The following is a 20,177-nucleotide window of genomic DNA, read 5'->3' on the forward strand; positions in this document are numbered from 1 at the left end:
TATTGACACCCTGGGTGTGTGCGTGTGTGTGTGTGTATATATATATATATATATATATATATATATATTTTTTTTTTTTTTTTTTTTTTTGGCTAAAGGATTGTATCAGATTTGGTGAGGGTAAACAATAGCTTCTTTTCGCATATGGGTGCAGGAAACAGGTAACACTTCTACATCTGATTTAAGCAAGATTGTCAAAAAGCAATTCAATTCTCCTTGATTAGTTCAACATAGGCTTTGTCAGTTTAATAGATTACCCTACTTTTGAACAGCCAGAATTTAACAAAACAAAACATTTGAGAGGCAAAGTTAGAGACTAAGTGTTATTGGATCTTACTGGAAATAACTCCCAACAACCTAGTTCTGAGTTGAATCCACACTCAAGTCAGGCTGGCAGGGAGGTAGTTATTGGTCATTGCTATTGGAGGTTGTAAGCTTCAGTGTTCTGGACAACCTCCCTAAGTTTATTCATGCCAAGAGTGGAAATTGCTCTACCACGTTTCCCTTAATGCACATTAAATTATGGGTTTTTCACCTTAAACCTACAAATCAGAAATTATTTTCTAGATCTTTGCCACAGAATTGCTTTGTGGTCTAAGACAAGCAGTGGAACCTGTTTGATTTCAAATTTACTTATCTTTAAAATAGGTGTAGCGACAACAATTTCCCAGAGATAAATGTGTTTTTAAAAGCGTTGTTTCAGGAGTGACTCCTATATTTGTTTCACTGTCATAACAATAAATCACAAAGCTGTAACTTGCTTTGCAACAATTTTTATATACACAAAACATTAGTATTTTAGCTATTAGTCCCAGATGAGTAAAACAGAGTTTACAAGTTTTGTGTTGTCTTCACTCTTTATCTTTAATATCTTTTTCAAAGTTGAATTGAATCTTTATAACCCTGTGTTTTATTTTATTGGTATTTAAATTTTTTTTTGTTTATCTCTTCAGTGGCTGTGCTAAGTATAATTATAGAAATCAACACAAGGTGAACTTCTATTTACAGATAATAGACTAAAAATACACTACACACAGTGAGATGCCACTTCACACCCATGAGGACAGCTATTATGAAAAAACAAAAAATAAACAAACAAACAAAACACCCCAGAAAATAGCAAGTGTTGGTGAGGATGTAGAGAAATTGGAACCCTTGCTCATTGCCAGTGGGAATGTAAAATGGTCTGGCTACTGTGGAAAACTGTTTGGCAGTTCCTCAAAAAGTTAAACATAGAATTACCATGTGATTGAGCAATTCTACTGCTATGTATACACCCAAAAGAACTGAAAGCAGGGAGTCAAACAGATACTTGTATGCCAGTGGTCACTGAAGCATTATTAACAACAGCCAAAAGGTAGAAACAATCCAAGTGTCCCATGGACAGATGAATGGATAAATGTGGTAGATATAAAATGTGGTATAAACACACAATGGAACACTATTCATCCTTAAAAAGTAATGAAATTCTGATACATCCTACAACATGGATGAATCTTGACAACATTATGCTAGTGTAATATGCTAGACACAAAAGGACAAATGTATGATTCCATTTATATGAGGTACTTAGAATAGGCAAATTCATGGAGATAGCAGAATAGAGGTTACTAGGGGCTTGGAGAGTGGATAATGGGGGGTTACAGTTTAATGGGGGCAGAGTTCCTCTTTGGGATGATAAAGAAGTTCTGAAATTGGATGGGGTAATGGTTGTACAACATTGTGAACGTACTTAATGCCATGAATTGTACACTTAAATGGTTAAAATGGTAAATTTTATGTATATTTTACCACAGTTTTTAAGAAGACAAGAAAAGAAATACATTGCATATCTAGTGATTAGGAACATTAGGATAATAAATCCACAGCACCTAAAATTAGAAATAGGATATATAGTATTAGAACTGTATCTATCAAAGAGATTTTGCTTACTTTGGTATTTAGCTGAATGGCTAAGCACCGATTCAGTTTATAAAACTATACGCTATTAGAAATACTCAAAAAAGTTAACTAACCATTATTGGTTTGTTTTAATAACACTTTTAATATCAAACAGCACACCAAGTATGAAGTATTTTAATGAGATTTAATTCTTGGGAAAGCCTGAGGAGTTCAGACTTATAAGTTACACTGACTGCGTCCTCATAAGAACAATAAATTGGCATCTAGACTTGATTCACTTTTTTTTAAAATTTTTATTTATTTGTTTGTTTGTGTGTTTGTTTTGGCTGTGCTGGGTCTTAGTTGCAGCATGTTTAGTTGTGGCATGTGGGATCTGGTTCCCCAGCTTGGGATCAAACCTGGGCGTCCTGCTTTGGGAGTGCGGAATCTTACCCACTGGACCACCAGGGAAGTCCCTAGACTTGATTCACTTATAGAATTACCATAAAACATTTTTATTTGTGGATCCCCCATCATTTTTTTTTTTTTGTAACAGCTTTATGGAGACATAACCCATATACCATATAATTTACCCATTTAAAGTGTATAATTCAGTGATTTTAGTATATTTGCAGATATGTACAACTGTCACAACAATTTTAGAACATTTTTATCACCCCAAAAAGACACCCATACACTTTAGCCATTACCTGCCCACACCCGCATTCCCCTCAGTTCTAGGCAACCACTAATTTACTCTCTATTCTCTATGGATTTGCCTATCCTGGCCATTTGATTTAAATGGAATCATAAAATATATATGGTCTTTTGCTTCTGGCTTCTTTCACTTAGCATAATGTTTTCAAAGTTCATCAATATTGTAGCATATATTAGTGCTTCATTCTTTTTTATTCCTGACTTCTATTCCATTGTATGGATCTACCATGTTTTGTTTATCCATTCATCAGTTGATGGGCATTTAGGTTGTTTCCACTTTTTGACTTATGAATAATGCTTCTGTGAACACTCATGTGTACAAGTTTTTGTGTGGACATAGGTTTTCATTTCTTTTTCGTATGTACCCAGGAGTAGAATTGTTGCACCGTATGGTAACTTTTAATCTTTTGAGGAACTGCTAGACTGTTTTCCAAAAGTGGCTGCATCATTTTACATTTTCTAACCAGCAGTGTATTGAGGATTCTAATTATTCCTCATCCTTGTCAACACTTATTATCTTTTTTATTATAGCCAGCCTAGTGGGTAGGAAGTATTGTAGTACCTCACTGTAGTTTTGCTTTGCCATTCTTTAATGATGTTGAGCATCTTTCCATGTGTTGGTCATTTGTGTATCTTCTTTGAAGAAATGACTATTCAGGTCCTTTGTCCAGTTTTTAATTGGTTTATTTGTCTTTTCATTGTTAAGTTGTAAGCGTTCTTTGGATATTCCAAACAAGTCCTTTATCAGATATATGACTTTAAAATATTTTCTGTCATTAGGTGGGTTGTTGTTTTACTTTTTTGATACTGTCTTTTGAAGCACAAAAGTTTTTAATTTTAATGAAGTCCAGTGTATCATTTTCTTTTGTTTGTGCTTTAGGTATCATTTTAAGAAACCATTGCCAAATCCAAGGTCATGAAGATTAACCTCTTTGTTTTCTTCTAAGAGTTTTATAGTTTTAGCTTTACATTTAGGCTGTGGTACACTTTTGCTATTTTTTGTTTAAGAAGTAAGGTACTTCATTCTTTTATATTTGGATATCCAGTTGTTCCAGCACCACTTATTAAAAAGGCTATTCTTTCCCCATTTAATTGTCTTGGTACTCTTGATGAAAATCAATTGACTGTGAACGTGAGAGTCTGTTTTGAACTCTCAATTCGATTCCACTGATCTATATATCTGTCTGTATGCCACTAGTACACTGTTTGATTACTGTAGTAGTTTTGGAATCAGGAAATGTGAATTCTCCAACTTTGTTCTTTTTCAAAGTTGTTTTGGCTATTTGTATTTCCATATGATTTTTAGGATAATTTTGTCAATTTTTGCAAAGGGGCCAACTGGGATTTTGACAGAAATTGCATTGAATTTGTAGATTTATTTGGAGAGTATTGCCTTTTAACAATGTTAAGTCTTCTGATCTGTGAATATGGGATCTTTCCATTTATTTAGATCTTATTTAATTTCTAAGTTAAAGAACAACAAATGTTTTGTAGTTTTCAGAATATGTTTTGTGCTTCTTTTGTTATGTTTATTCCTAAGTAATTTATTTCTTTTGATGGAATTGTTTTCTTTCATTTTCAGATTGTTCATTGCAAGTGTATAGAAATACAGTTAATTTAAAAAATATTGACCTTGTATCTTGCAACCTTGCTTAACTTGTTTATTAGTTTTGTAGTTTTTTAGTGGATTCCTTAAGCTATTTCCCCAGCATTTAAAAAAAAGTTTTATTTATTTATTTTATTTTAAAATTTATTTATTTATTTATTTATTGGCTGTATTGGGTCTTCATAGCTGCACACGGTTGCTCTCTAGTTGCAGCGAGCGGAGGCTACTCTTTGTTGTGGTGCACAGGCTTCTGGTTGTGGTGGCTTCTCTTGTTGTGGAGCTCGGGCTCTAGGCACATGGGCTTCAGTAGTTGCAGCACATAGGCTCAATAGTTGTGGTGCATGGGCCGTGGTGTGGCATGTGGGATATTCCTGGAGCAGGGATCGAACCCATGTTCCCTGCATTGGTGGGAGGATTCTTAACCACTGCATCACCTGGGAAGTCCCTTTCCCCAGCATTTTTTATTGCACAGTATATATCACATAATAATAGGAGTTGGTCTAAATTACATTAGTGGAACTCTTGGGGAACTTGCTTAATAATATTCCTGCATTTCACATATCTGGATCTCACAGCAGGATTTTGACACTGTTGAACCAGCCCCCTTTGAAACTCTCTCCCTCCTTGGCATCTGTGTCTTTATTCCCCTGGGTCTTCATCCACCACTTGGCCTCCTCTCTGCCCTTTAAATGCTTGTTAGTGATCTCCAGAATTTATAGTTTGTTACCATTTCTCCCTCAGCAGTTCTCTTCCTGAGCATTTTTTTACTGCCTTGAACCTGAATTTTCAAAATCAGAACTACAGCTCAAAACTTGCTATGCTAGACACACCTATTTATTCTCATCTTGTCAGCTGGTCACCTCTCATTCATCTCTCAAACTGACGAAGCCTAAAACTAATGTCGTTAACTTACCTGTCACATTGTTCTGTTTCCTCTGATTTCTTCAGCAAGAAACCCAGGAATCAGTCACTTTCCCCTTCTCTCTCTCTCTCTCTTTCTCTCATTTATTTTAATCTTTGGGCTTCCCCATCTTCTCCTTCCCTACTGTCCCTGCCTTGAGTTTGTTTTTTATTGATTTTTAAAAAATTAGTATGAATATTTCTTTTTTTTTTATATTTATTTTTCGTTATGTTGGGTCTTAGTTGTGGCATGTGGGCTCTTCATTGTGGCACATGGGCTTCTCTCTCTAGTTGTGGTGCATGGGCTCCAGAGCGTGTGGTCTCAGTAGTTGCCACGCAGCATGTGGGATCTTAGTTACCTGACCAGGGATCGAACCTGAGTCCCCTGCGTTGGAAGGCAGATTCTTTTTTTTTTTTGATAAATTTATTTATTTATTTTTATTTATTGGCTGCATTCGGTCTTCGTTGCTGTACCCAGGCTTTCTCTAGTTGCGGCAGAAGGGACTGCTCTTTGTTGAGGTGCGCTTCTCATTGAGGTGGCTTCCCTTCTTGGAGATCACGGACTCTAGGCGCGAGGGCTTCAGTAGTTATGGCACATGGACTCAGTAGTTGTGGCTCACAGGCTTAGTTGCTCCGAGGCATGTGGGATCTTCCCAGCTCAGGGATTGAAGCCGTGTCCCCTGTGTTGGTAGGCAGATTCTTAACCACTGTGCTATCAAGGAAGCCCAGAAGGCAGATTCTTAACCACTGGACCAGTAAAGTCCCTATTGATTCTTAACTGGGTGCACCTGAGCATCCCATAGGTCTCCCACTCATCTCTCCTCCACCCCATATATTCTCCACACCATCACCAAAATCACCTTTCTTTCCTTTTCCCTCCATTTTAAGCGTACAGTTCAGTGGCATTAAGTACATTCACAATGTTGCACACTTTTCTTTTTCAGTTAAGTAAACTTTTTTTCAAGTAAAACGTACATGCAAAAAGAGGGACAAATCATAAATGTGCAGCTTGATTGTTTATAAAGTGTATACACTGTGTATCCCATCAACTAGATGAGGAAATATGAGCTGAAGGAGACCTCCACATTAAGAGCATACATTTTACATAATTGTAACATAAATACAGTTCCTCAGTTAGGACAGCTAGCATTTATTAAGCCTTTATTCTGTATTAGTTTCAGTGTTCAGTGATTTATTTGCATTATCTCTTTGAATCCTCCTAATCTTTTAAGGTAGGGAAATAATTATCTCCATTTCACAGATGAGGAAATTGAGGACTAGAGATTATCCAAGACTGTATAATAAGCAGGGTTTGACTCTAGGATGGAGTTAATGCCATTATACTGTTCATATTATTTCATGCCTGAACTGCCTTTCATTTTTTCTTGTCCTATTTATTTTTTACAGAAAAGGCTGTAAGCATTTAAAAATTTCTTTACATAGAGGTCATGATGAATTTTTTATTGTGGTAGAATATACATAAAATTTACTGTGTTACCATGTTAAAGTATACAGTTCAGGAGCAGTAAGTATATTCATTATTTTGTGTAACCATCACCACTATTTTGTTCTTCTTTTTCAAGGTTGTTTTGGGTTTTCAGGACTCCTTGCAATTCTGTATGAATTTTAGGATCAGCTTTTCCATTTCTGCAAAAAAAGTTTGTTTTCCTAAATTTCATCTTCAAATTGTTGATTGTGAATATATACAACTACAACTGATTTTTGTATGTTGATCTTGTACCCTGCAACTTGTGGATTCTTTAGGATTTTCTATGTATAAGATCATGTAATTTGTGAATACTTTTATTTGTTCCTTTTCAGTTGGAATGCCTTTTTATTTATTTATCTTACCTATTTGCTCTGGCTAGGACCTTCAGTACTATGCTGGATAAAGGTGACGAAAGTAGGCATCCTTGTCCTATTCTTGATCTAGGGGGAAATTTTTCAGTCTTCTACCATTAAGTAAGATGTTAGTTGTGAGTTTTTCATAAATACTCTTATCATGTTGAGGAAATTCCCTTTAATTCCTAGTTTGTTGAGTACAAACGGGTGTTGGATTTTGTCAGATGTTTTTTCTGCATCGAGATCATCGTGTGCTTTTTTTTCCCTTTCATTCTTTTAACATATGGTATATTACATTTTGATTTTTATATGTTGAACCAACCTTTCATTCTTGGTATAGATCCCCCTTGGTCATGGTTTAAGGTATAATCCTTTTAATATGCTGCTGGATTTAGTTTGCCAGTATTTTGTTGTCATAATGATTTTTTACTGCATTTTGTAAATTTAGTATATTATACCCTACTTAATTATTTCCCATTTAGGTTGACTCCAAATATTTGCTAGTATGAATTTTTTTTATGCATACGGCTTCTTTTTTAACAACTGATAATTTATTACAAGAGTTGATTTAAACATCTGCAGTGATGACTTCAACCTTGATTCCTGGCTCAGTACTGACAAAAATAATTGGTTTAATAATCTCAGGACTGTGTGAGTCAGTGAGTTGCTTGTGGATCCTCATTTGAAAAAGATCCCAAATCAGTACCTTTACCATAAGGAGTTTTTCTAAATAGTGGTTCTCAGAGTCTTGGTAGGCATCCAAACTGATCCTTTCACTTTGAGATTCTTTTTCTTTGCTCCTCTGATCAAGTCAGCACACACCTTCAACAGAGATTTACATTGTGGTTGGTAATTCTGGTTTGGTGTAAGTCACCACCTCTGATTCCATGGGTGATTTTGTTATATTTAAGAGCCATGGCTTTGATGCGGCTTCCTCACAGACTTGTTGCTTGAGGAGAGCCAACAGTGGTGAGTTGGGAGCAGAAGCCAGGAGCAAGAACCAGCAGACCTGAGCTCTGCTGCAGCTGTGACTGTATCTTCTCAAAGAGTACTTAAGGTTTTTGTTTTTGTTTTTCCATTTTTGACTTATTTACCTAAAATAGATTGCTAGAAGCAGAATTATTATGTCAAGAGATACACTTTTTGGCATTTAGTAAGTAGTATGTGGTCATATTGCCTTTCGGAAGAATTGTGCCAATCAATATACACAGTTACCAGCAATATATATGAATACCAAATTTGTTGTACATTAAAAAAAAATTAAAGTACAGTTGAGGGACTTCCCTGGTGGCACAGTGGTTGAGAATCTGCCTGCCATTGCAGGGGACATGGGTTCAAGACCTGGTCCAAGAAGATACCACATGCCGAGGAGCAACTAAGCCCGTGTGCCACAACTACTGAGCCTGCACTCTAGGGCCTGCGAGCCACAACTATTGAGCCTGCAAGCCACAACTACTGAAGCCTGCGAGCCTAGAGCCTGTGCTCTGCAACAAGAGAAGCCACTGCACTGAGAGGCCCATGCACCTAACTAAGAGTAGCCCCCGCTCTCCACAACTAGATAAAGCCCATGTGCAGCAACAAAGACCCAACACAGCCAATAAATAAATAAATAATTTATTTAAAAAAATACAGTTGATGCAACCCAATGTTCATAGCAGCACTATTTATAATAGCCAAGACATAGAAGCTAAAGAAGATGTGATATATATATAGATACACATACACACACACTGGAATACTCCTCAGTCATAAAAAAAGAATGAAATAATGCCATTTGCAGCAACATGGGTGGATCTGGAGGTTATCATACTAAGTTAAGTAAATCAGACAGAGAAAGACAAATATCATATGATGTCACTTATATGTGGAATCTAAAAAAATGATACAAGTGAACTTATTTACAAAACAGAAATAGACTCACAGACATAGAAAACAAACATGGTTACCAAAGGGGAAAGAGGGGAGAGATAAATTAGGAGTTTGGGATTGAAATATACACACTACTATATATACAAGACATAACCAACAAAGACCTACTGTATAGCACAGGGAACTCTACTTAATATTATCTTGTAATAACCTATAATGGAAAAGAATCTGAAAAAGAATGTGTGTGTGTGTGTGTGTGTGTGTATGACTGAATCACTTTGCTGTATACCTGAAACTAACACAACACTGTAAATAAACTGTATTTCAATAAAAATTAAAAAAATATGCAATTGACATACTATATTTTATCTTAGTTTCAGATGTAGTACATACTGTTTTGACATTTTGCATACATTATGAAATGATCACCCAAATTTGTTGTACACTGGAAGCACAAGTTATTAAAATTCTTTGAAAAGAATTAACTTTTGGAAAAATTTTCTCAGTGTTTTACTTTCAATTTTATAAGTTTTAAGAAGGTTGAACCTTTATCTTCATCTGATGTCTGCTTATGTTCAATGTAGGGCTGTATGTTTGAGATACTTATTTTGATAGAGTTGATGAAAAATTGAAGCCTTGCTTTCAGAAGGTGAGGGAGAGAGGAAAGTCAAGGTTCACCCTGACCTAGGGTGAACCTGGTATTATTATTGGAGTACTAGGGGGATATACTGTTAATAAAGATACTAGGTAAATGAAAAATTGTTTTCTGTACTCAAGGCATTTTTGACACTAACTACCTGGAGTTAGTGCAGACTGCACAGGTTAAGACTCAGTCCCAAAAGACTGCCCTCTGCTTCAGGTGCTAATCAAAAATCCAGGCCTCCTGTACTTCTAACTGAACAGCTATAAATTTGGGGTTCCCATGACCCCACTTTAAGTTTGATAATTTGCTTGAATGGCTCACAGAACTTAGGAAAGTGCTTTATTTACTGTTACTGGTTTATTATAAAGGATACAACTTAGGCACGACCAAATGAAAGAGATGCACAGGGCAAGGTATGTGGGAATGGGCACAGAGCTTCTGTGCCCTTTCTGAGCACACTACCGTCCCACACCTCAATGTGTTCACCAACCTGGAAGCTCTCAGAACCCCTTCATTTTGGGTTTTTAATGGAGGGTCCATTACATAGGCTCAGCTGGTTACATCAAGGGTGCACTCAATCCCTGGCTCATCATCGCTCCCTGTAGGTCAAGGGGGAGGGTGGACATTTCCATCCCTCTGATCACAGCATTGTTCTTCTCATAACCAGTCTTCATCTCTCAAGTGTTACCTCATCAGCATAAACTCAGTTTGGTTGAAATGGGCATGTTTTGAATAACGAAAGACTCTCCTTTCACCCCCATCTCTCAGGAAATTTCAGAGGTTTTAGGAGCTCTGCCAGGAATCTGGGCTGGAAACTAAATATGTATTTCTTGTTATATCACAATATCACACTGGAAAATTTAAAAAAAATTTTTTTAATTTTTATTTTATACTGGAGTATATTTGATTTAATTGACATGACATTGTATTAATTTACTGTATATGACATAATAATTTCACGTATGTATATATTGTGAACTGATTAGTTAACATCACCTCAGAGGTATACGTTTTTTTCATCTGATGAGAACTTCAGTTTTGTTCTATTAGCAACTTTCACATATACAATACAATATTATTGACTGTAGTCACCATGATGTGCATTACATCAGACAAAATTTTGTGTGAACATATGTTTTCAGTGCTCTTGAGTATATATGCAGGAGAAGAATTTCTGTTATACTATAACTCTATGTTTAATTTTTTGAGGAACTGCCAGACTCTTTCCCAAAGTGGCTGCACAATTTTACATTCCTACCAGGAGTATATGAGGGTTCCAATTTCTCCATATCCTTTCTAACACTTGTTACTGTCTTAAAAATTCTTTATTGAGTGAAATTCATATAACGTAAAATTAACCATTTTAAAGTGAACAATTCAGTGGCATTTAGTACATTGACAGTGTTGTACAACAACTACTTCTGTTGAGTTCTAAAACATTTCCATCACTCCAAAGTAAAACCCCTTACCCATTAAGCAGTTTCTTCCCATTCTCTTACTCCCATTACCACCACCCCTGGCAACAACCAATCTGCATTCTATCTCTATGGATTTATCTATTCTGGACATTTCATATAAATGGAATCATACAATATGTGATCTTTTGTGTCTGACTTTTTTATTTTTTATTTTTTTAATTTTTTTGGGGGGGTACACCAAGTTCAATCAACTGTTTTTATACACATATCCCCGTATTCCCTCCCTTCCTTGTGTCTGACTTCTTTAACTTAGCATAATGTTTTCAAGTTTTGTCTACATTGTATTGTGTATCTGTGCCTCATTCTTTGTTTATTGCTGAATAATATTCTATTGTATGTATATATGACAATTTGTTTATCCATTACAGTTGATGGACATTTGAGCCATTTCCACCTTTTGGCTGTTGTGAATAGTGCTGTTATTAACATACCTGTGCATTTACTTATTTGAATACCTGTTTTCATTTCGTTTGGATATATATTTATGAGTGAAATTTTAGGGTCATATGGCAATTCTGTGTTTAACTTTTTGAGGAGATGCCAAAGTGTTTTCCACAGTGACTCAACCATTTCAGCTTCTTGCCAATGTACTTGAATTTCAATTTCTCCATGTCCTTTCCCACACTTGTCTTTTTAATTATGACTATCCTAGTGGGTGTGAAGTGGTATCTTAGTGTGGTTTTGATTTGCATTTCCCTAATGACTAATGACGTTGAACACCTTTTCATGTGCTTGTGGTCTGTTGGTATATCTTCTTTGGAAAATTGTCTATTCAGGTCCTTAGTCTATGTTTTAATTGGGTTATTTGTCTTTTTGTTGTTGAACTGCAAGAGTTCTTTATATATTTTGGATACTAGTCCCTTACCTGATATGTGATTTGCAAATATTTTTCCCATTTTGTGAGTTGTCTTTTTAGACTCTTTGTAGCACACAAGTTTTAAATTGTGATAAAGTCCAGTTTATTGGTTTTTTTCTTTTGTTGCTGTGCTTTGAGTTTTATACCTACTCTGCTTTTTCAGTGTTTCTACCCTAGCTCTCTTCTTTTCCTTGGACAACCACAGAAGTTTCTTATCTCAGATGCCTTGCTCTCTCTAGTTTATTCCACTCAGTAGCCAGAGAGATTTTTTTTTTAAATGGAGACCAGATCAATTTAAATCCCCTCATTGCAAATGAAATGAAATTCACATATCTTCTGTGGTCCACACAGTCCTGCAAGATTTGGTCCATATTTTTCTCTCTACCTTCTCTCTCTAGCCCTATCCATCTTTGCCTGCTATGCTTGTTGCCAGGCTCTCTTTCTCTAAATAGTCTGTGATTGCTGTTGGCCCTTCCTGATCTTTCTTCTCTGGCTCTGACCAACTGGCTCCTTTTCTTCATTTAGGCCTCAGCTTCAGAGAGGCTTTTCCAGATTGCCCTGCCTAGAGTGGGTCCCTCTTTTGTTGGGGTTCAGTAGCACTCCAGGTGGTTACATTAGAGCTCCAGTAACGATCTAAAATTCTTATTTGTTTTTTTGTTGTTGTTGTTTCTCTCTCAATAGAACAGAAGCTCTACGAGGATGGGGAATTTTCATTTTCTTTGTTTTGTCTCCAGCACTTAGCATACAGCCTGGCCTATAGTGTATACTTAAAAAGATCTTGTTGAGTAAATGAATGAGTTTATGACTGAGGAACTGATTTTGGAGACTGCTATCATGGAGTGTACTGTAGGAGCACAGAGAAGGGAACTAAGGGAGGAACTAACTGGGCATCAGTGGTGTTGAAAGCAGTGAAGAGGTCAAGTTGGGTAAGGCCAGTGTTGAAATGATTGGATGCAGCTCTGAATCTCAGGGATAGGATAGAGGCTCCAGTGGGGTTGTGGTGGAATAGGTCAGGTGCCAGTGGGTCAGGGAGTTTGTGTGTGTGTGTGTGTGTGTGTGTGAGAGAGAGAGAGTGAGTGAGACAGAGACAGAGAGACAGAGACAGACAGAGAGACAGGGAGGGAGGGAGATGGGGGTTGCAGAAGATTCAGACAAGGAACAGGGAGTACATTTTGAAGAAGTAAAGGACCTGGTGGTAGCTTGAAGAAGTACGGGTATGAGGAAAGGTCTTTGGTTTTGTTTTATTCGGTTAGAATCACCATTAGCGTGTTCACATGCAGAGGGAAAGGAGCCAGTGGAGAGGTAGAGTCTGATGAAGCAAGGTCCTAGAGTGGGGTTTGGGGGAGTGGATTAGAATGGAGAGAAAAAGTGGGGACATCTCATATTCAGAAACTGGAGAGTAGTGTTATTTGCTTTAGCTGTTATTTAATTTGAAGGGTAATTTAAGAGACTTCCCTGGTGGCGAAGTGGGTAAGACTCCAAGCTCCCAATGCAGGGGGCCCGAGTTCCATCCCTGGTCAGGGAACTAGATCCCACATGAATACCTCAGCTAAGTAGCCCGCCTGCTGCAACTAAAACCCAGTGCAACTAACTAGCTAACTAAATATTTAAAAAAATAAAGGATAATTTAAGGTTTTACTTCCTTGTACCCTTGATTCAAGGCTTTGCTTGAGTCTCATAGAGGTGCCTATTTAAGCAAAGGGAAAACAATATGGAGGTTTTTCAAAAGATTTAAAATAGAGGGACTTCCCTGGTGGTCCAGTGGTTAAGAATCTGCCTTCCAATGCAGGGGACTCAGGTTTTATCCCTGGTCAGGGAACTAAGATCCCACATGCGCTGCAACTGCTGAGCCTGTGGGGTCTGGAGCCTGCCCACAACTAAAGAGAAGTCTGCACTCTGCAATGAAAGAACTGGCATGCCGCAACAACAACCCGATGCAGCCTAATAAAAAATAAATAAATATTTTTTAAAAGTTTAAATAGAATTACCATATGAGCCAGCAATTCCACTTCTGGGTAGTTAAAAAAAAAATGAAAATACTAATTAAAAAAAATAAATACACCATTGTGCTCAAGGCAGCATTATTTATAGTAGGAAGATAAGGACACAACCTACATGCCCATTGATAGGTGAATGGATAAAGAAGTATATACTGTATACTTACAGTGAATATTACTCAGCTAAAAAAGAGAATGAAATCTTGCCACTTATGATAACATGGATAGACCTAGAGGGTATTATGCTAAATGAAATAGGCCAGAGAAAGATAAATACTGTAAGATTTCACATATGTGGAATTTAAAAAATAAAACAAGTGAACAAATGTATTAAAACAGACTCATAGGTACAGAGAACAAACTGGTGGTTACCATAAGGGAGTGAAGTCAGAGATGAGTGAAATAGGTGAGGGAGATTAAGAGGTACAGACTTAAACAAGTAAGTCACAGGGTTGTATTGTAGCATAGGGAATATAGTTAATTCCATTGTAATATTTTATGGTGACAGATGGTAACGAGTTACCATGGTGATCATTTTATAGTATATAAATGTATTAAATTACTATGTTGTACATCTGAAACTAATAGAATATTGTAAGTCAATTATACTTCAAATTAAAGATAAAAATATGGTCTGCTAGGGCAGTTCTTTGTTATTATATCCTCACAATAAGTTTTTCTCATTTATTTTTGCCTGTTTAGTGTAAAGTATAGTGTATGACTTTGAAATTTAAAAGGTAGGTGTATTTAGCTTGTATTATTTCTTTTGCATTTGAGGTTCCATTTAAATGAATTTAAGATTCAAAAATAGATGGTTTGGGACTTCCCTGGTGGTACAGTGGTTAAGAATCTGTCTGCCAATGCAGGGGACACAGCTTCCATCCCTTGTGTGAGAAGATCCCACATGCCTTGGAGCAACTAAGCCCGAGAGCCATGACTACCAAGCCCACATGCCACAACTACTGAAGCCTGTGCACCCTAGAGCCCGTGCTCCAAAACAAGAAAAGCTACCGTATTGAGAAGCCCACATACCACAATGAAGAGTAGTTCCTACTCGCCACAACTAGAGAAAGCCCACGTGCAGCAATGAAGACTCAACACAGCCAAAAATAAAAATAAAGATTAAAAAAGAACTGTTTAAAAGAAATAAAAAGAAATAAGGTGATGTTTAAACAAAAATTAGATAGCTTGAGTTTTTCTTAGTTGAAGCCCTGATATCTGCCAGGGAATTTGTTAACAATTTTTTAATTTTTATTTATTTATTTATTTATTTATTTATTTATTTATTTTTATTTTTTGGGGGGTACACCAGGTTCAATCATCTGTTTTTATACACATATCCCCGTATTCCCTCCCTTCCTTGACTCCCCCGCCTCGAGTCCCCCCCACCCTCCCTGCCCCAGTCCTCTAAGGCATCTTCCATCCTCGAGTTGGACTCCCTTTGTTATACAACAACTTCCCACTGACTATTTTACAGTTGGTAGTATATATATGTCGGTGCTACTCTCTCGCTTCGTCTCAGTTTCCCCTTCACTCCCCGCCCCCTCCCATACCTCGAGTTCTCCAGTCCATTCTCTGTATCTGCATCCTTGTTCTTGTCACTGAGTTCATCAGTACCATTTTTAGATTCCGTATATGTGAGTTAACATACAATATTTGTCCTTCTCTTTCTGACTTACTTCACTATGTATGACAGATTGTAGTTCTATCCACCTCATTACATATAGCTCCATCTCATCCCTTTTTATAGCTGAGTAATATTCCATTGTATATATATGCCACATCTTCTGTATCCATTCATTTGTTGATGGGCATTTAGGTTGCTTCCATGTCCTGGCTATTGTAAATAGTGCTGCAATAAACATTATGGTACAAGTTTCTTTTGGGATTATGGTTTTCTTTGGGTATATGCCCAGGAGTGGGATTACTGGATCGTATGGTAGTTCTATTTGTAGTTTTTTAAGGAACCTCCAAATTGTTTTCCATAGTGGCTGTACCAACTTACAGTCCCACCAACAGTGCAGGAGAGTTCCCTTTTCTCCACACCCTCTCCAACATTTGTGGTTTCCAGACTTTGTGATGATGGCCATTCTGATTGGTGTGAGGTGATACCTCATTGTGGCTTTGACTTGCATTTATTTCTCTGATGATCAGTGATGTTGAGCATCTTTTCATGTGTGTGTTGGACATCTGTATGTCTTCTTTGGAGAAATGTCTGTTTAGGTCTTCTGCCCATTTGTGGATTGGGTTATTTCCTTTTTTGGTATGAAGCTTCATGAGCTGCTTGTATATTTTGGAGGTTAATCCTTTGTCCGTTGTTTCATAGGCAATTATTTTTTCCCACTCTGAGGGTTGCCTTTTAGTCTTGTTTATGGTTTCTTTTGCTGTGCAAAAGCTTTTAAGTTTCATGAGGTCCCATTCGTTTATTCTTGATTTTATTTCCCTGATTCTAGGAGGTGGGTCAAAAAGGATGTTGCTTTGATGGATGTCATAGAGTGTTCTGCCTCTGTTTTCCTCGAGGAGTTTTATAGTGTCTGGCCTTACATGTAGGTCTTTAATCCATTTGGAGTTTATTTTTGTGTATGGTGTTAGGAAGTGTTCTAATTTCATTCTTTTACATGTTGCTGTCCAATTTTCCCAGCACCACTTATTGAAGAGGCTGTCTTTTTTCCATTGTATACTCGTGCCTCCTTTGTCAAAGATAAGGTGCCCATATGTGTTTGGGCTTACTCGTGAGTTCTCTATTCTATTCCATTGATCTTCCTTTCTATTTTTGTGCCAGTACCATACTGTCTTGATCACTATGGCCTTGTAATATAGTTTGAAGTCAGGAAGCCTGATTCCACCAACTCCATTTTTCCTTCTCAAGATTGCTTTGGCTATTCGGGGTCTTTTGCGTTTCCATACAAATCGTAAGATTTCTTGCTCTAGTTCTGTGAAAAATGCCATTGGTAATTTGATCGGGATTGCATTGAATCTGTAAATTGCTTTGGGTAGTACAGACATTTTCACTATGTTGATTCTTCCAATCCAGGAACGTGGTATATCCTTCCATCTGTTTGTGTCGTCTTTGATTTCTTTCATCAATGTCTTAAAGTTTTCTGCATACAGATCTTTTGCCTCCTTAGGCAGGTTTATTCCTAGGTATTTTATTCTTTTTGTTGCAGTGGTGAATGGGAGAGTTTCCTTAATTTCTCTTTCTGCTCTTCCGTTGTTAGTGTATAGGAATGCAAGAGATTTCTGTGCATTAATTTTGTATCCTGCTACTTTACTAAACTCATCAATTAGTGCTAGCAGTTTTCTGGTAGAATCTTTAGGGTTTTCTATATATAATATCATGTCATCTGCAAAGAGTGACAATTTTACTTCTTCTTTTCCAATTTGGATTCCTTTTATTTCTTTTTCTTCTCTGATTGCTGTGGCTAAAACTTCCAAAACTATGTTGAATAATAGTGGTGAGAGTGGACACCCTTGTCTTGTTCCTGTTCTTAGAGGGACTTCTTCCAGTTTTTCCCCATTGAGAACGATGTTGGCTTTTCGTTTTTCATATATGGCTTTTATTATGTTGAGGTAATTTCCTTCTATGCTCATTTTCTGGAGAGCTTTTATCATAAATGGATGTTGAACTTTGTCAAAAGCTTTTTCTGCATCTGTTGAAATGATCATATGGTTTTTATCCTTCAATTTGTTGATATGATGTATCACGTTGATTGATTTGCCTATATTGAAGAATCCTTGCATCCCAGGGATAAACCCCACTTGATCATGGTGTATGATTTTTTTAATGTGCTGTTGCAGTCTGTTAGCTAGTATTTTGTTGAGGATTTTTGCATCTATATTCATCAGTGATATTGGTCTGTAGTTTTCTTTTTTTGTGACATCTTTGCCTGGTTTTGGTATCAGGGTGATGGTGGCCTCATAGAATGAGTTTGGGAGTGCTCCGCCTTCTGCAATATTTTGGAAGAGTTTGAGAAGGATAGGTGTTAGTTCTTCTCTAAATGTTTGATAGAATTTGCCTGTGAACCCATCTGGTCCTGGGCTTTTGTGTGTTGGGAGATTTTTAATCACTGCCTCAATTTCCGTACTTGTGATTGGTCTGTTCATGGTTTCTATTTCTTCCTGGTTCAGTCTTGGAAGATTGTATTTTTCTAAGAATGTATCCATTTCTTCCAGGTTATCCAATTGATTGGCATATAGTTGCTTGTAGTAGTCTCTCATGATCTTTTGTATTTCTGAGGTGTCCGTTGTGACTTCTTTTTCATTTCTAATTCTGTTGATTTGCATCTTCTCCCTTTTTTTCTTGATAAGTCTGGCTAATGGTTTATCAATTTTGTTAATCTTCTCAAAGAACCAGCTTTTAGTTTCATTTATTTTTCTTATGGTTTCTTTCCTTTCTTTTTCATTTATTTCTGCTCTGATCTTTATGATTTCTTTCCTTCTGCTCACTTTGGGGTTTCTTTGTTCTTCTTTCTCTAGTTGTTTTAGGTGTAAGGTTAGGTTGTTTATTCGATCATTTTCTTGTTTCTTAAGGTAGGACTGTATTGCTATAAACTTCCCTCTTAGAACTGCTTTTGCTGCGTCCCATAGGTTTTGGGTTGTTGTGTTTTTGTTGTCATTTGTTTCTAGATATTTTTTGATTTCCTCTTTGATTTCTGTAGTGATTCCTTGGTTGTTTAAGAGTGAATTGTTTAGCCTCCATGTGTTTGTATTTTTTGCAGTTTTTTTCCTGTAACTGATATCTAGTCTCATGGCGTTGTGGTCTGAGAAGATGCTTGATATGATTTCAGTTTTCTTGAATTTGCTGAGGTTTGATTTGTGACCCAAGATGTGATCTATCCTGGAAAATGTTCCGTGTGCACTTGAGAAGAAAGTGTAGTCTGTTGTTTTTGGATGGAATGTCCTATAAATATCAATGAAGTCGAGATGGTCTAATGTGTCATTTAAAGCTTGTGTGTCTTTATTTATTTTCTGTTTGGATGATCTGTCCATTGATGTAAGTGGGGTGTTCAAGTCTCCCACTATTATTGTGTTCCTGTCGATGTCCCCTTTTATAGCTGTTAGCATTTGCCTTATGTATTGAGGTGCTCCTCTATTGGGGGCATAGATATTTACCATTGTGATATGTTCTTCTTGAATGGATCCCTTGATCATTATGTAGTGTCCTTCCTTGTCTCTTGTAATAGTCTTTACTTTCAAGTCTAATTTGTCTGATATGAGTATTGCTACTCCAGCTTTCTTTTGACTTCCATTTGCATGGAATATCTTTTTCCATCCCTTTACTTTCAGTCTATATGTATCCCTTAGTCTGAAGTGGGTTTCTTGTAGGCAGCATATAGAAGGGTCTTGTTTTTGTATCCATTCAGCCAGTCTGTGTCTTTTGGTTGGAGCATTTAATGCATTTACATTTAAAGTGATTATTGACATGTGTGTTCCAATTACCATTTTTTGAATTGTTTTGGGTTTGTATTTGTAGGTGTTTTCCTTTTCTTGTGTTTCCTACTTAGAGAAGTTTCTTTAGCACTTGTTGTAAGGCTGGTTTGGTGGTGCTGAATTCTCTTAACTTTAGCTTGTCTGGGAAGCTTTTGATTTCTCCCTCAAATCTGAATGAGATTCTTGCTGGGTAAAGTATTCTTGGCTGTAGGTTTCTCTCTTTCAGGACTTTCAGTATATCCTGCCATTCCCTTCTGGCCTGCAGAGTTTCTGTAGAAAGGTCAGCTGTTATCCTGATGGGTTTTCCCTTATATGTTGTTTGTTGCTTTTCTCTTGCTGCTTTTTTTTTTTTTTTTTTTTTTGGCACACGGGCTTGGTTGCTCCGTGGCATGTGGGATCTTCCTGGAGCTGGGATCGAACCTGTGACCTCTGCATTGGCAGGCGGATTCTTAACCACTGCGCCACCTAGGAAGCCCCTCTCTTGCTGCTTTTAATATTTTTTCTTTGTGTTTAATTGTCGTTAGTTTGATTAATATGTGTCTTGGTGTATTTCTCCTTGGGTTTATTCTGTATGGGACTCTCTGTGCTTCTTGGACTTCGTTACTTATTTCCTTTCCCATGTTGTGGAAGTTTTCCACTATAACCTCTTCAAATATTTTCTCAGACCCTTTCTTGTTTTCTTCTTCTTCTGGGATGCCTATAATTCGAATGTTGGTACGTTTAAGGTTATCACTGAGGTCTCTGAGACTGTCTTCTAATCTTTTTACTCTTTTTTCTTTTTCCTGCTCTGTGGCAGTTATTTCCCCCATTCTATCTTCCAACTCACTTATTCGTTCTTCTGCCTCAGTCATTCTGCTGGTTATAGCATCTGGAGTATTTTTAATTTCAGTTATTTTGTTATCCATTGCTGTTTGTTTTTCTGAGTTCTTATGAACTGTTTCTTGTACTTTCTCTATTT

General features: G+C 36.9%; 1 protein-coding gene across 1 annotated transcript in view; it reads left to right on the top strand.

Moving 5' to 3' along the window:
• The window catches only part of PRKAR2A (protein kinase cAMP-dependent type II regulatory subunit alpha), a 98,601-nt gene that overhangs the window by 1,167 nt on the left and 77,257 nt on the right, over positions 1-20,177 (top strand). The window lies entirely within an intron of this gene.

Source organism: Hippopotamus amphibius, chromosome 13 (genome assembly GCF_030028045.1).
Source record: "Hippopotamus amphibius kiboko isolate mHipAmp2 chromosome 13, mHipAmp2.hap2, whole genome shotgun sequence".
NCBI lineage: Eukaryota > Metazoa > Chordata > Mammalia > Artiodactyla > Hippopotamidae > Hippopotamus > Hippopotamus amphibius.